At 37.0% G+C, this 19094-nt stretch overlaps 1 non-coding gene across 1 annotated transcript; it reads left to right on the top strand.

Moving 5' to 3' along the window:
• Nucleotides 1-2207: 2207 nt before the first annotated feature.
• On the top strand, nt 2208-2315 carry LOC112746184 (small nucleolar RNA R71). The gene has a single exon (XR_003174079.1). It is a non-coding gene; the product is annotated as a small nucleolar RNA R71 (small nucleolar RNA).
• The last annotated feature ends 16779 nt before the right edge of the window (nt 2316-19094 follow it).

The following is a 19094-nucleotide window of genomic DNA, read 5'->3' as shown; positions in this document are numbered from 1 at the left end:
GTAATTGGTGAAGGGTATTTGGAAAAGAGAATTATGAAAAGGAGTGAAGAGGAGAAAAAAAGTGGTGGGGATCCTGTGGGGTCAATGACTTAACATCCCTGCTCCAATTAGGCGTGTAAAACGCCCTTGCTGTGCAATCCTGGCGTTTAACGCCAGATTGCTGCTTGTTTCTGGCGTTAATGTAGCCTGTTTCTGGCGTTTAACGCCAGGCAAATGCTTGTTTCTGGCGTTAAACGCCAGCTTGGTGCCTGTTTCTGGCGTTAAACGCCAGACAGATGCTTGTTTCTGGCGTTTAAATGCCAGACTACTCTCCTCCAGGGTGTGCTATTTTTAATGCTATTTTTCATTCTGTTTTTTTATTTTTCAGTAGTTTTTGTGACTCCACATGATCATCAACCTAAAGAAAACATAAAATAACAATGGAACATAAATAAATATAATTAGATAACATTGGGTTGCCTCCCAACAAGCCCCTCTTTAATGTCAATAGCTTGACAGTGAGCTCTCATGGAGCCTCACAGATGTTCAGAGCATTGTTGGAACCTCCCAACACCAAACTTAGAGTTTGAATGTGGGGGTTCAATACCAAACTTAGAGTTTGGTTGTAGCCTCCCAACACCAAATTTAGAGTTTGACTGTGGGGGCTTTGGTTGACTCTGCAGTGAGAGAAGCTTTTCATGCTTCCTCTCCATGGTTACAGAAGAAGATCCTTGAGTTTTAAACACAAGGTTGTCCTCATTCAGTTGAAGGGCCAACTCTCCTCTGTCCACATCAATCACAGCTCTTGCTGTGGCTAGGAAGGGTCTTCCAAGGATGATGGATTCATCCTCATCCTTCCCAGTGTCTAGGATTATGAAATCAGCAGGGATGTAAAGGCCTCCAACCTTTACTAACACGTCCTCTACTTGTCCATAAGCCTGTTTTCTTGAGTTGTCTACCATCTCTAATGAGATTCTAGCAGCTTGCACCTCAAAGATCCCAAGTTTCTCCATTACAGAGAGTGGCATTAAGTTTATTCCTGACCCCAGGTCACACAGAGCCTTCTCAAAGGTCATGGTGCCTATGGTACAGGGTATTAAGAATTTTCCAGGATCCTATTTCTTTTGAGGTAATTTCTGCCTGTCCAATGCATTCAGTTCATTGGTAAGCAATGGAGATTCATCTTCCCAAGTCTCATTACCAAATAATTTGGCATTCATCTTCATGATTGCACCAAGGTACTTAGCAACGTGCTTTTCAGTAATTTCTTCATCCTCTTCAGAGGAAGAATACTCATCAGAGCTTATGAAGGGCAGAAGGAGGTTCAATGGAATCTCTATGGTCTCTAGATGAGCCTCAAATTCCTTTGGTTCCTCAAAGGGGAACTCCTTATTGGTCACTGGACGTCTCAGGAGGTCTTCCTCACTAGGATTCACGTCCTCCTCTTCCCTTGTAGGTTCGGCCATGATGGTCAAATCAATGGCCTTGCACTCTCTCTTTGGATTCTCTTCTGTATTGCTTGGGAGAGTACTAGGAGGAGTTTCAGTGACTCTTTTACTCAGCTGGCCCACTTGTGCCTCCAAATTTCTAATGGAGGACCTTGTTTCATTCATGAAACTCACAGTGGCCTTAGATAGATCAGAGACTATATTTGCTAAGCTAGATGGATTCTGCTTAGAATTCTCTGTCTGTTGCTGAGTGGATGATGGAAAAGGTTTGCTACTGCTAAACCTATTTCTTCCACCATTATTAAAGCCTTGTTGAGGCTTTTGTTGATCTTTTCATGAGAAATTTGAATGATTTCTTCATGAGGGATTATAGGTGTTTCCATAGAGTTCACCCATGTAATTCACCTCTGCTATTGCAGGGTTCTCAGGATCATAAGCTTCTTCTTCAGAAGAGGCCTCATTAGTACTGTTGGATGATTCCTTCAATCCATTCAGACTCTGAGAGATCATATTGACTTGCTGAGTCAATATTTTATTCTGAGCCAATATGGCATTCAGAGTATCAATTTCAAGAACTCCCTTCCTCTGAGGTGTCCCATTACTCATAGGATTCCTTTCAGAAGTGTACATGAACTGGTTATTTGCAACCATGTCAATGAGTTCTTGAGCTTCTGCAGGCGTTTTCTTTAGGTGAATGGATCCACCTGCAGAATGGTCCAATGACATCTTTGATAATTCAGACAGACCATCATACAATATATCCAGGATGGTCCATTCTGAAAGCATGTCAGAAGGACACTTTTTGGTCGGTTCCTTGTATCTCTCCCAAGCTTTATAGAGGGATTTACCTTCCTTCTGTCTGAAGGTTTGAACATCCACTCTAAGCTTGCTAAGCTTTTGAGGAGGAAAGAACTTGGCTAAGAAAGCCGTGACCAGCTTATCCCAAGAGTTCAGGCTATCTTTAGGTTGAGAGTCCAACCATATTCTAGCGCTGTCTCTTATAGCAAATGGGAAAAGCATAAGCCTGTAGACCTCGAGGTCAACCCCATTGGTCTTAACAGTATCACAGATCTGCAAGAATTTAGTTAAGAACTGGAAGGGATCTTCGGATGGAAGTCCATAAAACTTGCAATTATGTTGCATCAGAGAAACTAATTGAGGTTTCAGCTCAAAATTGTTTGCTCCAATGGCAGGGATTGAGATGCTTCTTCCATGTAAATTGGAATTAGGTGCAGTAAAGTCACCAAGCATCTTCCTTGCATTGTTATTATTTTTGACCATGTCTCCTTCTTTTTCGAAAATTTCTGTCAGATTTTCTCCAGAGAGTTGTGCTTTAGCTTCCCTTAGCTTCCTCTTCAGAGTTCTTTTAGGTTCAGGATCAGCTTCAACAAGAATGTTCTTATCCTTGTTCCTAATCTGAGCAACAAGATGAACCGTCATTTGTCCAAACTCGAACAATCCCCGGCAACGGCGCCAAAAACTTGGTGCGCAGAAATCGTGACGGTTCATTCCTTGGTAACGGCGCTGAAAACTTAATACGCACATTCATAATCTTAGCTCTTTGTCATAACTTCACACAACTAACCAGCAAGTGCACTAGGTCGTCCAAGTAATAAACCTTACGTGAGTAAGGGTCGATCCCAAGGAGATTGTCGGCTTGAAGCAAGCTATGGTCACCTTGTAAATCTCAGTCAGGCAGATTCAATTGGTTATGGGGATTTAATAATTAAAAGATAAATAAAACGTAAATTAAGGATAGAGATACTACTCAGATCCTACTCAGAATACCACAGACAAGGTTTAGACTTTGCAGATCTCAAGAATGGCCGTCCATGGATTCTAACTTATACCACGAAGACTCTGATTAAAGAATCCCAGAGATACTCATTCAATCTAAGGTAGAACGGAAGTGGTTGTCAGGCACACGTTCATAGGTTGGAATGATGATGACTGTCACGATCATCACATTCATATTGAGGTGCGAATGAATATCTTAGAATCGGAATAAGCTTGAATTGAATATAAAAATAATAGTACTTTGTATTAATTCATGAGGAACAGCAGAGCTCCACACCTTAATCTATGGTGTGTAGAAACTCTACCGTTGAAAATACATAAGAACAAGGTCTAGGCATGGCGGAATGGCCAGCCTCCCAAGGAGGGTTCAATCATCAAAACATGATCAAAAGATGTAAATACAATAGTAAAAAGTCCTATTTATACTAAACTAGTTACTAGGATTTATAGAAATGAGTAAATGATGCAGAAATCCACTTCTGGGCCCACTTGGTGTGTGCTTGGGCTGAGCATTGAGCTTTACACGTGTAGAGGCTTCTTTTAGAGTTGAACGCTAGTTTGTAACCTGTTTCTGGCGTTTAACTCCACTTTGCAACCTGTTTCTGGCGTTTAACTCCAGAATGCAGCATGGAACTAGCGTTGAATGCCAATTTGCGTCATCTAAACTCAGGAAAAGTATGGACTATTATATATTTCTGGAAAGCCCTGGATGTCTACTTTCCAACGCAATTGAGAGCGCGCCATTTGGAGTTCTGTAGCTCTAGAAAATCTACTTTGAGTGCAGGGAGGTCAAAATCCAGTAGCATCTGCAGTCCTTCTTCAACCTCTGAATATGATTTTTGCTCAAGTCCCTCAATTTCAGCCAGAAATTACCTGAAATCACAGAAAAATACACAAACTCATAGTAAAGTCCAGAAATGTGATTTTTATTTAAAAACTAATAAAAATATACTAAAAACCAACTAAATCATACTGAAAACTATGTAAAAATAATGCCAAAAAGCGTATAAATTATCCGCTCATCAGTTTCGAAATTTTAGAAAAGGATATGATTGAAAGATATGATTGATAAAAGATAAGCATGATATGAAGAAGATGAGATTCTTTTCAAAAATTTAAAAGATTGGAGAAGATATGAGGAAGTTAAATCTGAATTTTTGTTTATGCATCTAAGAAATAAAAGATGATATGAATGAATTAAAAAGATTTGAAAAGAAATTGGAAATATGAATGAGGTTTTGAAAAGGAATTGAAAAGAATTGAAAGAGAATCAAGAAGAATTTATAAGTTTATAAATTTTCGTTAATGGAAATTAAAAAATGAATGTTTGTAATGTTTGGATGCAGAAAATTTTGATTTAAAACATGAAAATTCGAAGAAATTTTTTTTTGAATTGAAACGAAATTAAATCTCTCCTAGCTATTCTGGCGTTAAACGCCCATAATGATAGCCATTCTGGCATTTAACGCACAGCCAGATACCCTGGCTGGCGTTAAATGCCAGAAATCCTTTCTCACTGGGCATTTTTCTGAATGCCCAGGATGCTACTGTTTCTGGCGTTAAACGCCCAGAATGGTAGCCATTCTGGCGTTTAACGCCCAAATTGCCTCTTTACTGGCGTTTTGACGCCAGTGAGCTCATTTTCTCTGTGATTTCTCTGTTTTATGTCTTGAACCTCTATTTTCCTGACTTATTCACTGAAATGCATTAGCTAACATTAGGAACAAAATTAAATAAACTTATATAACTGTTATAAACATCTAAATAATGGCTGGGTTGCCTCCCAACAAGCGCTTCTTTACTGTCTTTAGCTAGACTTAACTGAGCTTTTTAATTTAGTCTCAGTTTTGAGCATTCTTGCTCAACATTGCCTTCAAGATAATGTTTGATTCTTTGTCCATTAACAATGAACTTTTTGTCAGAATCAATATCTTGAAGCTCAACATAACCATATGGTGACACACTTGTGATCACATATGGTCCCCTCCACCGGGATTTCAATTTTCCAGGGAACAATCTGAGCCTAGAGTTAAACAGTAGGACCTTCTGTCCTGTCTCAAAGACTCTAGATGACAGCCTTTTGTCATGCCATTTTTTTGCTTTCTCTTTATAAATTTTAGCATTTTCGAAAGCATTGAGTCTGAATTCCTCCAACTCATTCAACTGGAGTAATCTTTTCTCTCCAGCTATCTTAGCATCAAGGTTTAGGAACCTAGTTGCCTAGTAGGCCTTGTGTTCCAGTTCTACCGGCAGATGACAGACTTTTTCATACACAAGCTGGTATGGAGAGGTCCCTATAGGAGTCTTGAATGCTGTTCTGTATGCCCATAGAGCATCATCCAGACTTTTTGCCCAATCCTTTCTATGGGTACTTACAGTCCATTCCAAGATTCGTTTTAGTTCTCTATTCAAGATTTCAGCCTGCCCATTTATCTGTGGATGATATGGAGTTGCCACTTTATGGTTAATTCCATATCGGACCAGAGCAGAGTCAAGCTGTTTATTGTAGAAATGAGTGCCTCCATCACTGATCAGTATCCTAGGACACCGAACCTGCTGAAGATATGCTTCTGGAGGAACTTCATCACTGTCTTAGTATCATTAGTGGGTATTGCAATTGCCTCTACCCATTTAGATACATAGTCTACTGCCACCAGAATATAAGTGTTTGAGTATGATGGTGGAAAAGACACCATGAAGTCAATACCCCATACATCAAACAACTCAATTTCTAGGATCCCTTGCTGAGGCATGGCATAACCGTGAGGTAGATTACCAGTTCTCTGGTAACTGTCACAGTTACGTACAAACTCTCGGGAGTCTCTATAGAGAGTAGGCCAGTAGAAACCACATTGGAGAACCTTAGTGGCTGTTCGCTCACCTCCAAAGTGTCCTCCATATTGTGATCCATGGCAATGCCATAGGATCTTCTGTGCCTCTTCTCTAGACACACATCTGCGGATTACTCCGTCTGCACACCTCTTAAAGAGATATGGTTCATCCCACAAGTAGTACTTTGCATCAGAAATCAATTTTTTCATTTATTGCTTACTGTACTCTTTGGATATGAATCTCACAGCTTTATAGTTTGCAATGTCTGCAAACCATGGTAATTCCTGAATGGTAAAGAGTTGCTCATCTGGAAAGATTTCAGAGATCTCAGTAGGAGGGAGAGACGCCCCTGCTACTGGTTCTATCCGGGACAGGTGATATGCTACCTGGTTTTCTGTCCTTTTTCTGTCTCTTATTTCTATATCAAACTCCTGCAGAAGCAACACCCATCTTATAAGTCTGGGTTTTGAATCCTGCTTTGTGAGGAGATATTTTAGAGCAGCATGGTCAGTGTACACAATCACTTTTGATCCTACTAAATAAGATCTGAACTTGTCAATATCATAGACCACTGCAAGCAACTCCTTTTCTGTGGTTGTGTAATTCTTCTGTGCATCATTCAAGACACGGCTAGCATAGTAAATGACGTGCAGAAGCTTGTTATGTCTCTACCCCAGTACTGCACCAATGGCATGATCACTGGCATCACACATTAGTTCAAATGGTAATGTCCAATCTGGTGCAGAAATGACTGGTGCTGTGACCAGCTTAGCTTTCAGAGTTTCAAACGCCTGCAGACACTCTGTGTCAAATACAAATGGCGTGTCAGCAGCTAGCAGATTGCTCAGAGGTTTTGCAATTTTTGAAAAATCCTTTATGAACCTCCTATAGAATCCTGCATGCCCCAGAAAACTTCTGATTGCCTTAACATTGGCAGGTGGTGGTAACTTTTCAATTACCTCTACCTTAGCTTGATCCACTTCTATTCCCTTGTTTGAAATTTTATGCCCAAGGACAATTCCTTCAGTCACCATAAAGTGACATTTTTCCCAGTTTAAAACCAGGTTAGTCTCTTGGCACCTTTTCAAAACAAATGCTAGATGGCCAAGACAGGAGCTGAATGAGTCTCAAAATACTGAAAAGTCATCCATGAAGACTTCCAGAAATTTCTCTACCATATCAGAGAAAATAGAGAGCATGCACCTCTGAAAAGTTGCAGGTGCATTGCACAGACCAAATGGCATCCTTCTGTATGCAAATACTCCAGAAGGACATGTGAATGCTGTTTTCTCTTGGTCCTGAGGATCTACTGTAATTTGGTTGTAACCTGAATAGCCATCCAAAAAGCAGTAGTATTCATGACCTGCTAGTCTCTCTAGCATCTGGTCTATGAATGGTAAAGGAAAATGATCCTTTCTGGTGGCTGTATTGAGTCTTCTATAGTCAATACACATACGCCACCCTGTAACTGTTCTTGTAGGAACCAGTTCATTCTTTTCATTATGCATCACTGTCATGCCTCCCTTCTTGGGGACGACTTGGACAAGGCTCACCCAGGGACTATCAGAAATAGGATAAATAATCCCAGCCTCTAGTAACTTAGTGACCTCTTTCTGCACCACCTCCTTCATGGCTGGATTCAGCCGCCTCTGTGGTTGAACCACTGGCTTGGCATCATCCTCCAATAGGATATTGTGCATGCATCTAGCTGGGCTAATTCCCTTAAGATCACTTATGGACCACCCAAGAGATGTCTTGTGTGTCCTTAGCACCTGAATTAGTGCTTTCTCTTCCTGTGGCTCTAAGGTAGAGCTTATGATTACTGGAAAAGTGTCATCTTCTTCCAGAAATGCATATTTTAGAGATGGTGGTAGTGGCTTGAGCTCGGGTTTAGGAGGCTTCTCCTCTTCCTGAGGAGTTTTCAGAGGTTCTTCTGTTTTCTCTGATTCCTTCAGATCAGGCTGAACATCTTTAAAGATGTCCTCTAGCTCTGATTCAAGACTCTCAGTCATATTGACCTCTTCTACCAGAGAGTCAATAATGTCAGTGCTCATGCAGTCTTTTGATGTGTCTGGATGCTGCATAGCTTTGACAGCATTCAACTTAAACTCATTCTCATTGACTCTTAGGGTTATCTCCCCTTTTTGGACGTCAATGAGGGTTCGTCCTGTTGCTAGGAATAGTCTTCCTAGAATAAGAGTTGCACTCTTGTGCTTCTCTATTTCTAGTACTACAAAGTCAGTGAGAAAGGCAAATGGCCAAACCTTGACAATCATGTCATCAATTACGCCTGATGGAATCTTAATGGAGTCATCAGCAAGTTGAAGGCATATCCGGGTTGGTTTAACTTCATCAGTCAAACCAAGCTTTTTGATAGTAGATGCAGGTATTAGGTTGATACTTGTCCCAAGATCACATAAAGCTGTCTTGGTACAAGCACCCTCTAATGTGCATGGTATCATAAAGCTTCCGGGATCTTTAAGCTTTTCTGGTAAGCTTTTCAGAATGACTGCACTGCATTCTTCAGTGAGGAAAACGTTTTCAGTTTCTCTCCAATCCTTCTTATGACTTAAGATCTCTTTCATGAACTTAGCATAAGAGGGTATTTGCTCAAGTGCCTCTGCAAACGAAATCTTTATTTCAAGAGTCCTGAGATAGTCTGCAAAGCGGGCAAATTGTTTATCCTGTTCTGCTTGGCGAAGTTTCTGAGAATAAGGCATATTGGCTTTGTATTCTTCAACCTTAGTTGCTACAGGTTTATTTCCTACAGAAGTGGTTGGAGAAGCCTGCTTAAAGGGGTTGTTATAAGCACTTGCAGGTGTCTGATCCCTTAGTGGCGTTTGAACGCCAGAATTGGGGGCTGCATGGGTGTTTAAAGCCAGATTGCCACCCTTTGCTGGCGTTTGGATGCCAGAACTGGCCATCCCTTGGGCGTTTAACGCCATCTGTCCACCTTTTTCTAGCGTTTGAACAATTATCTATTTATAACAATTATCTATTCATACGCAAAATTTTTTATTTTTTATTATATACTACTACTTATTTCTTTTAATTTTTGCTTTTATTTAGAAATAAGGAAAAAATAAGATGCACACTGTGGGATTGATAAACCACTTTTTTATGGTTTATCTTGTGCTCAATTGAGTGGATTTTATCAATCTTTCATACACTCATTCATACAAAATGCATGGCTTTACAATTTTCTTCCTGATTTTGTGCTATGATTGAAAACATGCTTCTTTGGCCTTAAATTTGCTATGTTTAAATCCTCTCTTATTACCATTCGATGCCGTGATATGTGTGTTAAGTGTTTTTAGAGATTACAGGGTAGGAATGGCTTAGAGGATGGAAAGGAAGCATGCAAAAATGGAAGGAATACAAGAAGTTGAAGGAACTGCTAAAGTTGTCCAGCCTGACCTTTTCTCACTCAAACAGTCATAACTTGAGCTACAGAGGTCCAAATGATGCGGTTCTAGTTGCATTGGAAAGCTAACATCCGGAGCTTCGAAATGATATATAATATGCTATAGTTGCTCTGACGATAAGTGACGCAAACGCGTGATTCACGTGGACGCATCGTAGTGATGAAAAACCAACGTGGTAGATTTCGCAACCAGCGATTTCTGGGCTGTTTTTGACCCAGTTCTCGGTCCAGAAAACACAGATTAGAGGCTATATAGTAGAAGAATGCATCCATTCATAAAAAAAATTTAATACAACATTCATAATTCACAATTTCAGATTTTAGATGTAGTTTTAGAGTGAGAGAGGGTCTCTCCTCTCTCTTAGGTTTTAGAATTAGGATTTCTCTTAGGATTAGGGTTTCTTCTTCTCAATTTCCAGGTTCAATGTTCCTTTTATTTATTTTCCCAATTTAATTTATGAATTTCCATGTTAGGATTGATTTTCTTAATTAATGCAATTTGAGGTATTTCAGATCTATAATTTTTACTTAGCTTTGTATATTCTTGGCTTTAATTGATGAATTGATTAATTGGAGACACTTGAGTTATCAAACTCCTTGTGATTGATAATTGTTATCTTTGCTAATTGATTTGGATCCCTCTAAAGCTAGTCTTTCCATATGAATTGACTAGGATCAGAGGAATCAAATTGATTCATCCACTTAACTTACCTTCATAGTTAGAGGTTAACAAAGTGGGAGCAAAATCTAATTCTCATCATAATTGATAAGGATAACTAGGATAGGACATCCAGTTTTCATACCTTGCCAAGAGATTTTATTATTATTAATTTATTTTTCTTATCATTTAAATTACTTGTTCCTTATTTCAAAAACCCAAAAATACACTTTTACTCATAACCAATAATAAATCATACCTCCCTGCAATTCCTTGAGAAGACGACCCGAGGTTTAAATACTTCGGTTATTAATTTTTATTGGGTTTGCTTAAGTGACAACCAAACTTTTGTACGAAAGGATTCTCTGTTGGTTTAGAAACTATACTTATAACGCGATTATATTTGTGAATTTCTTTACCGGCAGGAATCCGATCGTCAAAATGGCGCCGTTGCCGGGGAATTGCAAACGTGTGCCTTATTATTGGTTATTGTAAATATTTACTTTTTGCTTGTTTATTAGTTTTTATTTTTGTTTTTATTTTTGCTTTTTCATAAATTAAGAGGTTATTGGTTTTTATTTAGTTATTAAAATTTTCAAAAATAATATTTTAATTCCTTAAAAATTTTTCAAAAATTTGTTCTTGGTGTTCATTTTGATCTTCAAGTTGTTCTTGGTTATTTTCTTCGTTTTGATCTAAAAAATTTTTAAGTTTGGTGTCATTTTATTATTTTTCTCTTTCCTCATTTAATTCAAAAATATATTTTCTCTTTATTTTAATTAATTTTTTCAAAAATTACAAAAAAAAAAGTTCAAATTTTTATTTTAAAATTTTTATCTTATCTTATCTTAGTTTTAAATTTCAAAATTCAAATCTTTTTCAAAAATCATATCTTTTTTAAAATCTTATCTTATCTTATTTCAAAATCAAATTTCAAATTTCAATATTTAAATTCCAAAATTCAAATTTCAAATTTTAAAATTTAAATTTAAAATTTTAAAAATCAAACTTTTTCAAAATTTAAACCTTTTTCAAATTTTTATCTTATATTGTTGTCAGTGTTTCTAGTTTTAGGAGTTTATTTTCATTAATTTTTTTTATTTTCTTTAGCTACTATGAATTCTCACCCCTCTAGCTTTAAGTTTGGTTCCAATGTTGTTGTAAGGAATGAAAACTATAATGAAAATAGGCATCAAGGTTGGAAGAATCAAAGATGGGAGGAGCCACAAGGATTTGATCAACCCTCTTGGCAACAACCCCCTCCAATGCGCTATAACCAACAACCATCCTACAATGCCTACCAAGATGATAGATATGGTGGACCCCCTTGTAGTTACCAACAAGCCCCATCATATGCTTATGAACCACCTCCCCAAGACACCTTTGAACCACCATACTCACAAGCCCCTTTACACCATTCACCTCCATATGACCCTAACCCATATCCACCCCAACCTCCACTGGATGACAACACCATTGGTATTATTCACCAAGGGCAAACAGAGTTTCATACCACACTTGCCTCTATCACTAGTCTCACCTCTACTCTTCAAGCACTTATATCCCGCATGGACCAACCCTCTACCTCCAACATTCAACCCTCAAGCTTTAATGCGCTTCCTTTTCAACCACATAATAATCTTTCCATCCCATCACCACCATCCATGGAAGAGCACCCACATCTATTAATCCAAGAGCAAGATGATCCCAGCTATGCTATTGACAAGGAACAAGAAAGAAGGAATCATCTTCGTGAATCCATACTTCATAAGAAGCTAGAGGAGGTCCTACAGATGAAGGTAGTGAAGACCCTTGAAGTCGAAGGAGTGGTTGAAAAATTAGTGAAGGAAGACATTAAAGAGGAGTCTGATTTTGTCTTAAAGCAAGAGGAGGCCCAAAATGTGGAGATAGGAGAGACCCTTGAAGATGAAGGAATAGTTGAAAGGAGTTGTCATGGAAAGGAAATCATCAAGGATGAGTACGATTTTATACTAAAACAACTAGACAAAGCAATAATTATTGAAGAGAAAGAAGTGGTTGAAGATCTAGGAGATGCAGAACCTCCATGGGAAAGTCCAGTCATAGAACCTTCTTCCAAGACGTTTGAATTTGTTGCCAAAGAGGGTGTACAACCTCCAAGGCATATCATGGCTAAAGACTTTGAAGAGGTTGATCAAGAGATGGAGATTAAAGAAGAAGAAGCACAACCTCCCATGCCCTTGGTAAGCCATGAAGAAGAGTTTGATTTAGAAAGCTACCAAGAGGAAGAGGTTGAAACTGAAGAAGCTTGCAAATAGGTGGAAGTTATCAAGGGAGAGCACAAGGGAATGGAGCTTGAAATCACCTTGCCAAACTTGTTGGAGACCTCATCCCCAAAGTCATTGCCATCCAATACAACATTCAAGTGGGTAAAATTCTTATCCTTGACCTTTACTTTTCCACTTGAATATGGTTTACTTGAGACACATGGTCAGCTCAGAGCTCTTTGTGGCTATAAGAGTAAGAGAGAGATGGTCAGTGGTTGGCAACACCATCCTAGGTTCGTTATGGTTGGAAGTTCAAGGCCTGATTGTAAGGGTTGGCATAATTCTCAATTAATTGGGTCTAGGAGGATGTTTGGGTGCCTAAATGAGATTTCTAAGGCTGAATCACCCGGATGGAATCATCATGATCCACTTGACGACGGGTGTAGAAACAAGATTTGGGATCCAGAAATATACGAGGATCAAATTTGGGAGCTCAAAGCTTGTGAAGAACTCTATCAAAGCTTGAGAAATTTACTTGGTATTGATATAGCTTATTGGAAGTCCAAGCATTGGTGGAAGTTTCAAGACGAGTTCAAGCACAAGCCACCATGACAAAGAGCTCACCAAATGTCCAACTTAAGGACTTTAACTAAAAGTGCTAGGTGGGAGACAACCCACCATAGTATATTATTTCCTTTTTGTTCTTAGTTTTGTTTTATTTTGTTTTATTTTTAGTTCTATTTTATTTTATTTTTCTTAGTGTTCATTCATAGTGCTGCATCAGCATTTGCATTCTGCATACTGCATAAAAAAATGTACGCAACGCGTAAGCGTCGCTGACGCGTCCGCGTCATAGATGCGTTCTGAAGAAAAAATTGAACAGAAAGTCACGCGAAAGCGTGGCTGAAGGCGAGCCTTAGGCACAAATATGCCCACGCGTCCGCGTCATTTTGAAAAAGAGGCTCCCACGCGTCCGCGTCACCCACGCAAACGTGTGGCCCTGCAAAATCAACGAAAATGGGTGTATGGCAGCAAGTTATGGTGGAGTAGGGCTGGAATGATGCTGGAAGCACAAGCCTTACCACGCGACCGCGTGACCCACGCGGCTGCGTCGTTTTTCAAAATATGGTCATTCACGCGACCGCGTCACCTACGCGAACGCATCACCCTAAATTTTGGCAATATGCGTACGAAACAGAAAGTTGTGCGTGCGCGAAGCTGCACTCGCGCCAATAGCACAAATCAGGTCACGCGATCGCGTGCCCCACGCGTCCGCCTCGCCTTCACTGCACAGCTTATCCAGATAAATGCAAGAAATCTTATCTTTTCTTCCCTAATCCTAATTTTTTCTTCTGCCCTTCTTTCTTTCTTTTTCTTCATCTCTTTAACTTCTCATCCTTCTTTTCTTTCATTCTATTTTACTTAATTTATCTGCATACTTTCATTCATTGCATTTTAATTTTGTGCATATTTTAATTTTCTTTTCTAAATTTATTATTTTTTCTTTGGTGTTAAGTTTTCTTATTTAACTGTTGCATCTTCTCTTGAATGATCCTGGTGCTTCATGACTTGTTTTATTCTGATTGGGCAATATTATTTAAATCAATGCTAATCTTTTATGATACTTGTACTTCTCTTGCAGTGATATGAACTTATACTGTCTTTCATTACCCACACTCTTCCCCTTTGTTGCAATTTTTTGCACCACTGGTATGCCTTGTGCTTCTATTGTTTTCTCACTTGCATGTTGTAGCTACCATGTAATTGAGACCCTCATTATTTGGCATTAAACTACACAGACTTTATTTTCTTATCTTTATTTCTGGGTTACTTTTTCTTCTTTTTCCTCTTCTTTTAGGCTGGCCACCGAGGAAGGAAAACAGAAGACGTTTACATGGGGAGACAGAAAAGTCCATCTGCCCATTCTCTGGAAGAAAAGCGTCAGTTGGAGCAACCCGTCCACCTGCACATCTTAGCATGCATCGAGGACGGTGCAATCTTTAAGTGTGGGGAGGTCGATACCGATCTCCATGGGTTAGTTATTTTCTTCTCAACACCAATATTTTATTTTCTTTGTTTGTTCATTGTTGCATTTACATGTTTAATTGCATGTTTGTTTGATTTTTGTGCATATTTTACCACTTGGTTAAAGTAATATTTTCTTTTTCAAGAAATTTTTTATAGCATTTCACTAATTTAAATTAAAATCTTTTGTTAAACTTGTTTGAAGAAATATTATTCTGAAACATGGTTTAGAGCTCGAACACACAAAACCAGTGAAATTTTGAGCCTATTTGATTGGTTGTATTTTATCAACCAATATTTTATTTTTTGGTGTGTGTTGTTCTCTCTAAAATTGTGATCTTTGTCATGCTTAATTCTATATTTCCATGATTTGATGTATGCATGCACTTATATGATTGAGGTCTTTGTTTCACTAAGCTTACATACCCATATGGCCTTAACCTTTCATTATCCTTTGCAAACCAATTTGAGCCTATTTTACCTATTTTATTCTTTACTTTAGCACATCATTAATTCTAAGCGGAAAATAATAATGTCCTTAATTTGAATCCTTGGTTAGCTTAGACTAGTGAGAGTGCTCATGAATTAAGTGTGGGGAAAGTGGATTTGGAAATGTTTGGTTTAAGAATTGGGTGTTATATATCTTTATGAAAATGAGAAAGAAATGTTTAGGACATGTTCATGCATTCAATAATTTAATCATATGCATTGAGAAAATTAGAAAAAAATAAAATAAAATAAAATAAAATAAAAAAAAGAAGAAAAAGAAAAGAAAAAGAGCAAATAAGTAAAAGGGGACAAAATGCCCCAAAGTAAATGGTGAAAGCAATGCATATGTACTGTACTCGAAATTAGGATGCATGAATATGTGAAAAACATGGCTAATGGATAGTTAGATGTGGTATTATGATTATATGGATTGTCTAAAGTTAGGTGGAAAGTTTAAGTTAATTAAGGATTCAGATTTTAGTCCACTTGGCCAAATACAATCCTACCTTGACCCTAACCCCATTACAACCCTTAAAAGACCTCTTGATATGTGTATCTGTGCATTAAATTTATGTTGATTGTTAGATGAAGAGCAAGCCTTAGAAAGTAAGGTTAGTAGAAAATTGAAAGAGTCAAACCTTAAACACCTGAGTGATTAGAGTGTATACACTTCCGGTGAGGTTCGATCCTCGATTCTTTGTTCCCGGCTTTCACGAGCTATTTTCTTTTACAAGTTCACTTGTACTTTATTTTGTGATTTGAATTAGTGAAATCCAGTTCATATTTGTTCTTAAAAGATTTGTTTACTTTTAACCAAGTAGAAAAAAAGCATTCTGCATGTAGTTGCATTCATATAGATAGGTTGCATTTCATACTTATCTACCATTCTTCTTCACTCTTTTATAGCTTCTCTTGAGCTTAGCATGAGGACATGCTAATGTTTAAGTGTGGGGAGGTTAATAAAATATTATTTTATGGTTTATCTTGTGCTCAATTGAGTGGATTTTATCAATCTTTCATACACTCATTCATACAAAATGCATGGCTTTACAATTTCCTTCCTGATTTTGTGCTATGATTGAAAACATGCTTCTTTGGCCTTAAATTTGCTATGTTTAAATCCTCTCTTATTACCATTCAATGCCGTGAATGTGTGTTAAATACTTTCAGAGATTACAGGGTAGGAATGGCTTAGAGGATGGAAAGGAAGCATGCAAAAATGGAAGGAATACAAGAAGCTGAAGGAACTGCTAAAGCTGTCTAGCCTGACCTCTTCGCACTCAAACAGTCACAACTTGAGCTACAGAGGTCCAAATGATGCAGTTTTAGTTGCGTTGGAAAGCTAACATCCGGGGCTTCAAAATGATATATAATATGCCATAATTTCTCTGACGATAAGTGACGCGAACGCATGATTCATGCAAACACGTCGCAGTGACAAAAAACCAGCGTGGCAGATTTCGCAACCAGCGATTTCTGGGCTATTTTTGACCCAGTTCTCGACCCAGAAAACACAGATTAAAGGCTATAAAGTAGGGGAATGCATCTATTTATAAAAAAACAATTAATATAACATTCATAATTCACAATTTTAGGTTTTAGATGTAGTTTTAGAGAGAGAGGGGCTCTCTCCTCTCTCTTAGGTTTTAGAATTAGGATTTCTCTTAGGATTAGGATTTCTTCTTCTCAATTTCTAGGTTCAATGTTCCTTTTATTTATTTTCCCAATTTAATTTATGAATTTCCATGTTAGGATTGATTTTCTTAATTAATACAATTTGAGGTATTTCAGATCTATGATTTTTACTTTGCTTTTTTATATTCTTGGCTTTAATTGATGAATTGATTAATTGGAGACATTTGAGTTATCAAACTCCTTGTGATTGATAATTGTTATCTTTGCTGATTGATTTGGATCCCTCTAAAGCTAGTCTTTCCATAGGAATTGACTAGGACCAGAGGAATCAAATTGATTCATCCACTTAATTTACCTTCATAGTTAGAGGTTAACAAGGTGGGAGCAAAATCCAATTCTCATCATAATTGATAAGGATAACTAGGATAGGACGTCCAGTTTTCATACCTTGCTAAGAGATTTTATTATTATTAATTTATTTTTCTTATCATTTAAATTACTTGTTCCTTATTTCAAAAACCCAAAAATACACTTTTACTCATAACCAATAATAAATCATACCTCCCTGCAATTCCTTGAGAAGACGACTCGAGGTTTAAATACTTCGATTATTAATTTTTATTGGGTTTGCTTAAGTGACAACCAAACTTTTGTACGAAAGGATTCTCTATTGGTTTAGAAACTATACTTACAACGCGATTATATTTGTGAATTTCTTTACCGGCAGGAATCCGATCGTCAGGGATCAATTTGCAACTCAATTACTCAATTATCTACGTGATCACCAAGAAACCGAATACATACTTATCCAATTATCTACTCAATCATAGTCCATGAGGTCATTTAAATAGTAAGAGCCAATGCATGATCAATGGTAAATGCTTAAAGTTTTTTCCCAAAGCCTTCAGAGATAGGACAATTATTGACGAAGCAGGCTTTTCAAGATATTAAAGAAGAGATGATGGGCGAACTCTATATAAAAAAATGTTGAGGTTGACAAGTCCTTCATAGTTCCATACAATGCCGGTCTTCTTCTAAAATTTGGATGTCACATCAATGTTGAGTATATTTGTCAAACTTCAGTAATCAAATATCTGTTGAAGTATCTTTACAAAGGTAATGATAGGGTGACAGCTGCATTTTATTAAAACAATGGATCTCAGGTAGATGAAATACGTAATATATATATATATATATATATATATATCAGCATGTGAAACTGCATGGAGATTGTTTGGTTATCCTATTCAAATGAAGGAACCAGCAGTAATAAGATTGACATTCCATCTTCTTGATGATATGTCGATTGTCTACAAAGATAATGACACAATTTAGTTGATTGTTGAGACTTCTTTTTTCAAGAAATCTATGTTGATTGGATAATTCAAAGAAAATGAAGCCCATAATGATACAAGAAATCTAACTTATTTTGAGTTTCCAACAAAATTTGTTTCGAATGGAGAGCATCATATGTGGACTCATAGAAAGCAAGGCTATGCCATAGGAAGGATATCTCATATATCACCAATGAATAAGGAAGATTACTATCTAAAGCTAGTTTTAAACATTCAAAAGGGATGTACGAGTTTCAGTGATCTAAGAACAGTTGATGGTGTGGTTTATGACTCCTTCAAAGATGCATGCTATGCACTAGGACTATTGCAGGATAACAAAGAATTCATTAGTGCAATCTCTAAAGCAGAAACATGACACTCTACAACTTTTCTAAGGAGACTTTTTGTTATTTTATTAACATCAAATAACATGAGTAGACCAGATTTTGTTTGGCAAAAGACTTGGAACTTTCTCTCTGATGACGTACTATATGAACAAAGAAGATTACTGCCAATGAAAAATAACTATAGCCTATTATAAATTTTTATAGCCATGGTAGAATTCAATTTAGCCTATAATTATGACAAAAACATTGGATAAAAAATTTTAAGAGTGATGTTCTTTAACAAAATGCCTTTCTTGGGAGTAAAATTATCATACATATGACAAAATTATTTATTAGTATTCACTTTAACTTTTCCTCTTTCTCTGATAATATTTAGAAAATATAACAAAACAAAATATATTAAAAACTATTACTCAAAAATTGGATTATATATATATATATATATATATATATATATATATATAAAAGAAATCGTAACTAAATCCACATACTTTCAATACTTGCATTTGCATCGATTGTCTGTGTGCTTTTTTTTATATATTATAATAATTTTGATATCCATGTTAATCACAACAATAATTTTTAAAAGGACATGTTACTAATGAAGTATTTTTTAAACAAAAAACAAGGAGTCTTATTTATCATTCAACAATGCATTTTAGACTTTTTTGTCAGAGACTTATTTAATAATTTTTCAAATAATTATGTTATTTTAAATTGAAAAAATATAGATTTGATGATGTTAGAAGCCCAAATAAAAGATATTGCACTTACAAAAATTGAAGATTTACTCCAGTCAAATGGCAAGTCATTGAAAGAATATTGTGGAATGCCATATCCTCCAGAAAATTTGGTGTCCATCTTAGAAGACAGAATTATA

The sequence above is a fragment of the Arachis hypogaea genome, chromosome 14 (genome assembly GCF_003086295.3).
Source record: "Arachis hypogaea cultivar Tifrunner chromosome 14, arahy.Tifrunner.gnm2.J5K5, whole genome shotgun sequence".
NCBI classification, from domain to species: domain Eukaryota; kingdom Viridiplantae; phylum Streptophyta; class Magnoliopsida; order Fabales; family Fabaceae; genus Arachis; species Arachis hypogaea.
Note: the sequence above shows the minus strand (reverse complement) of the source record. Positions and strands in the feature narration are given on the sequence as shown.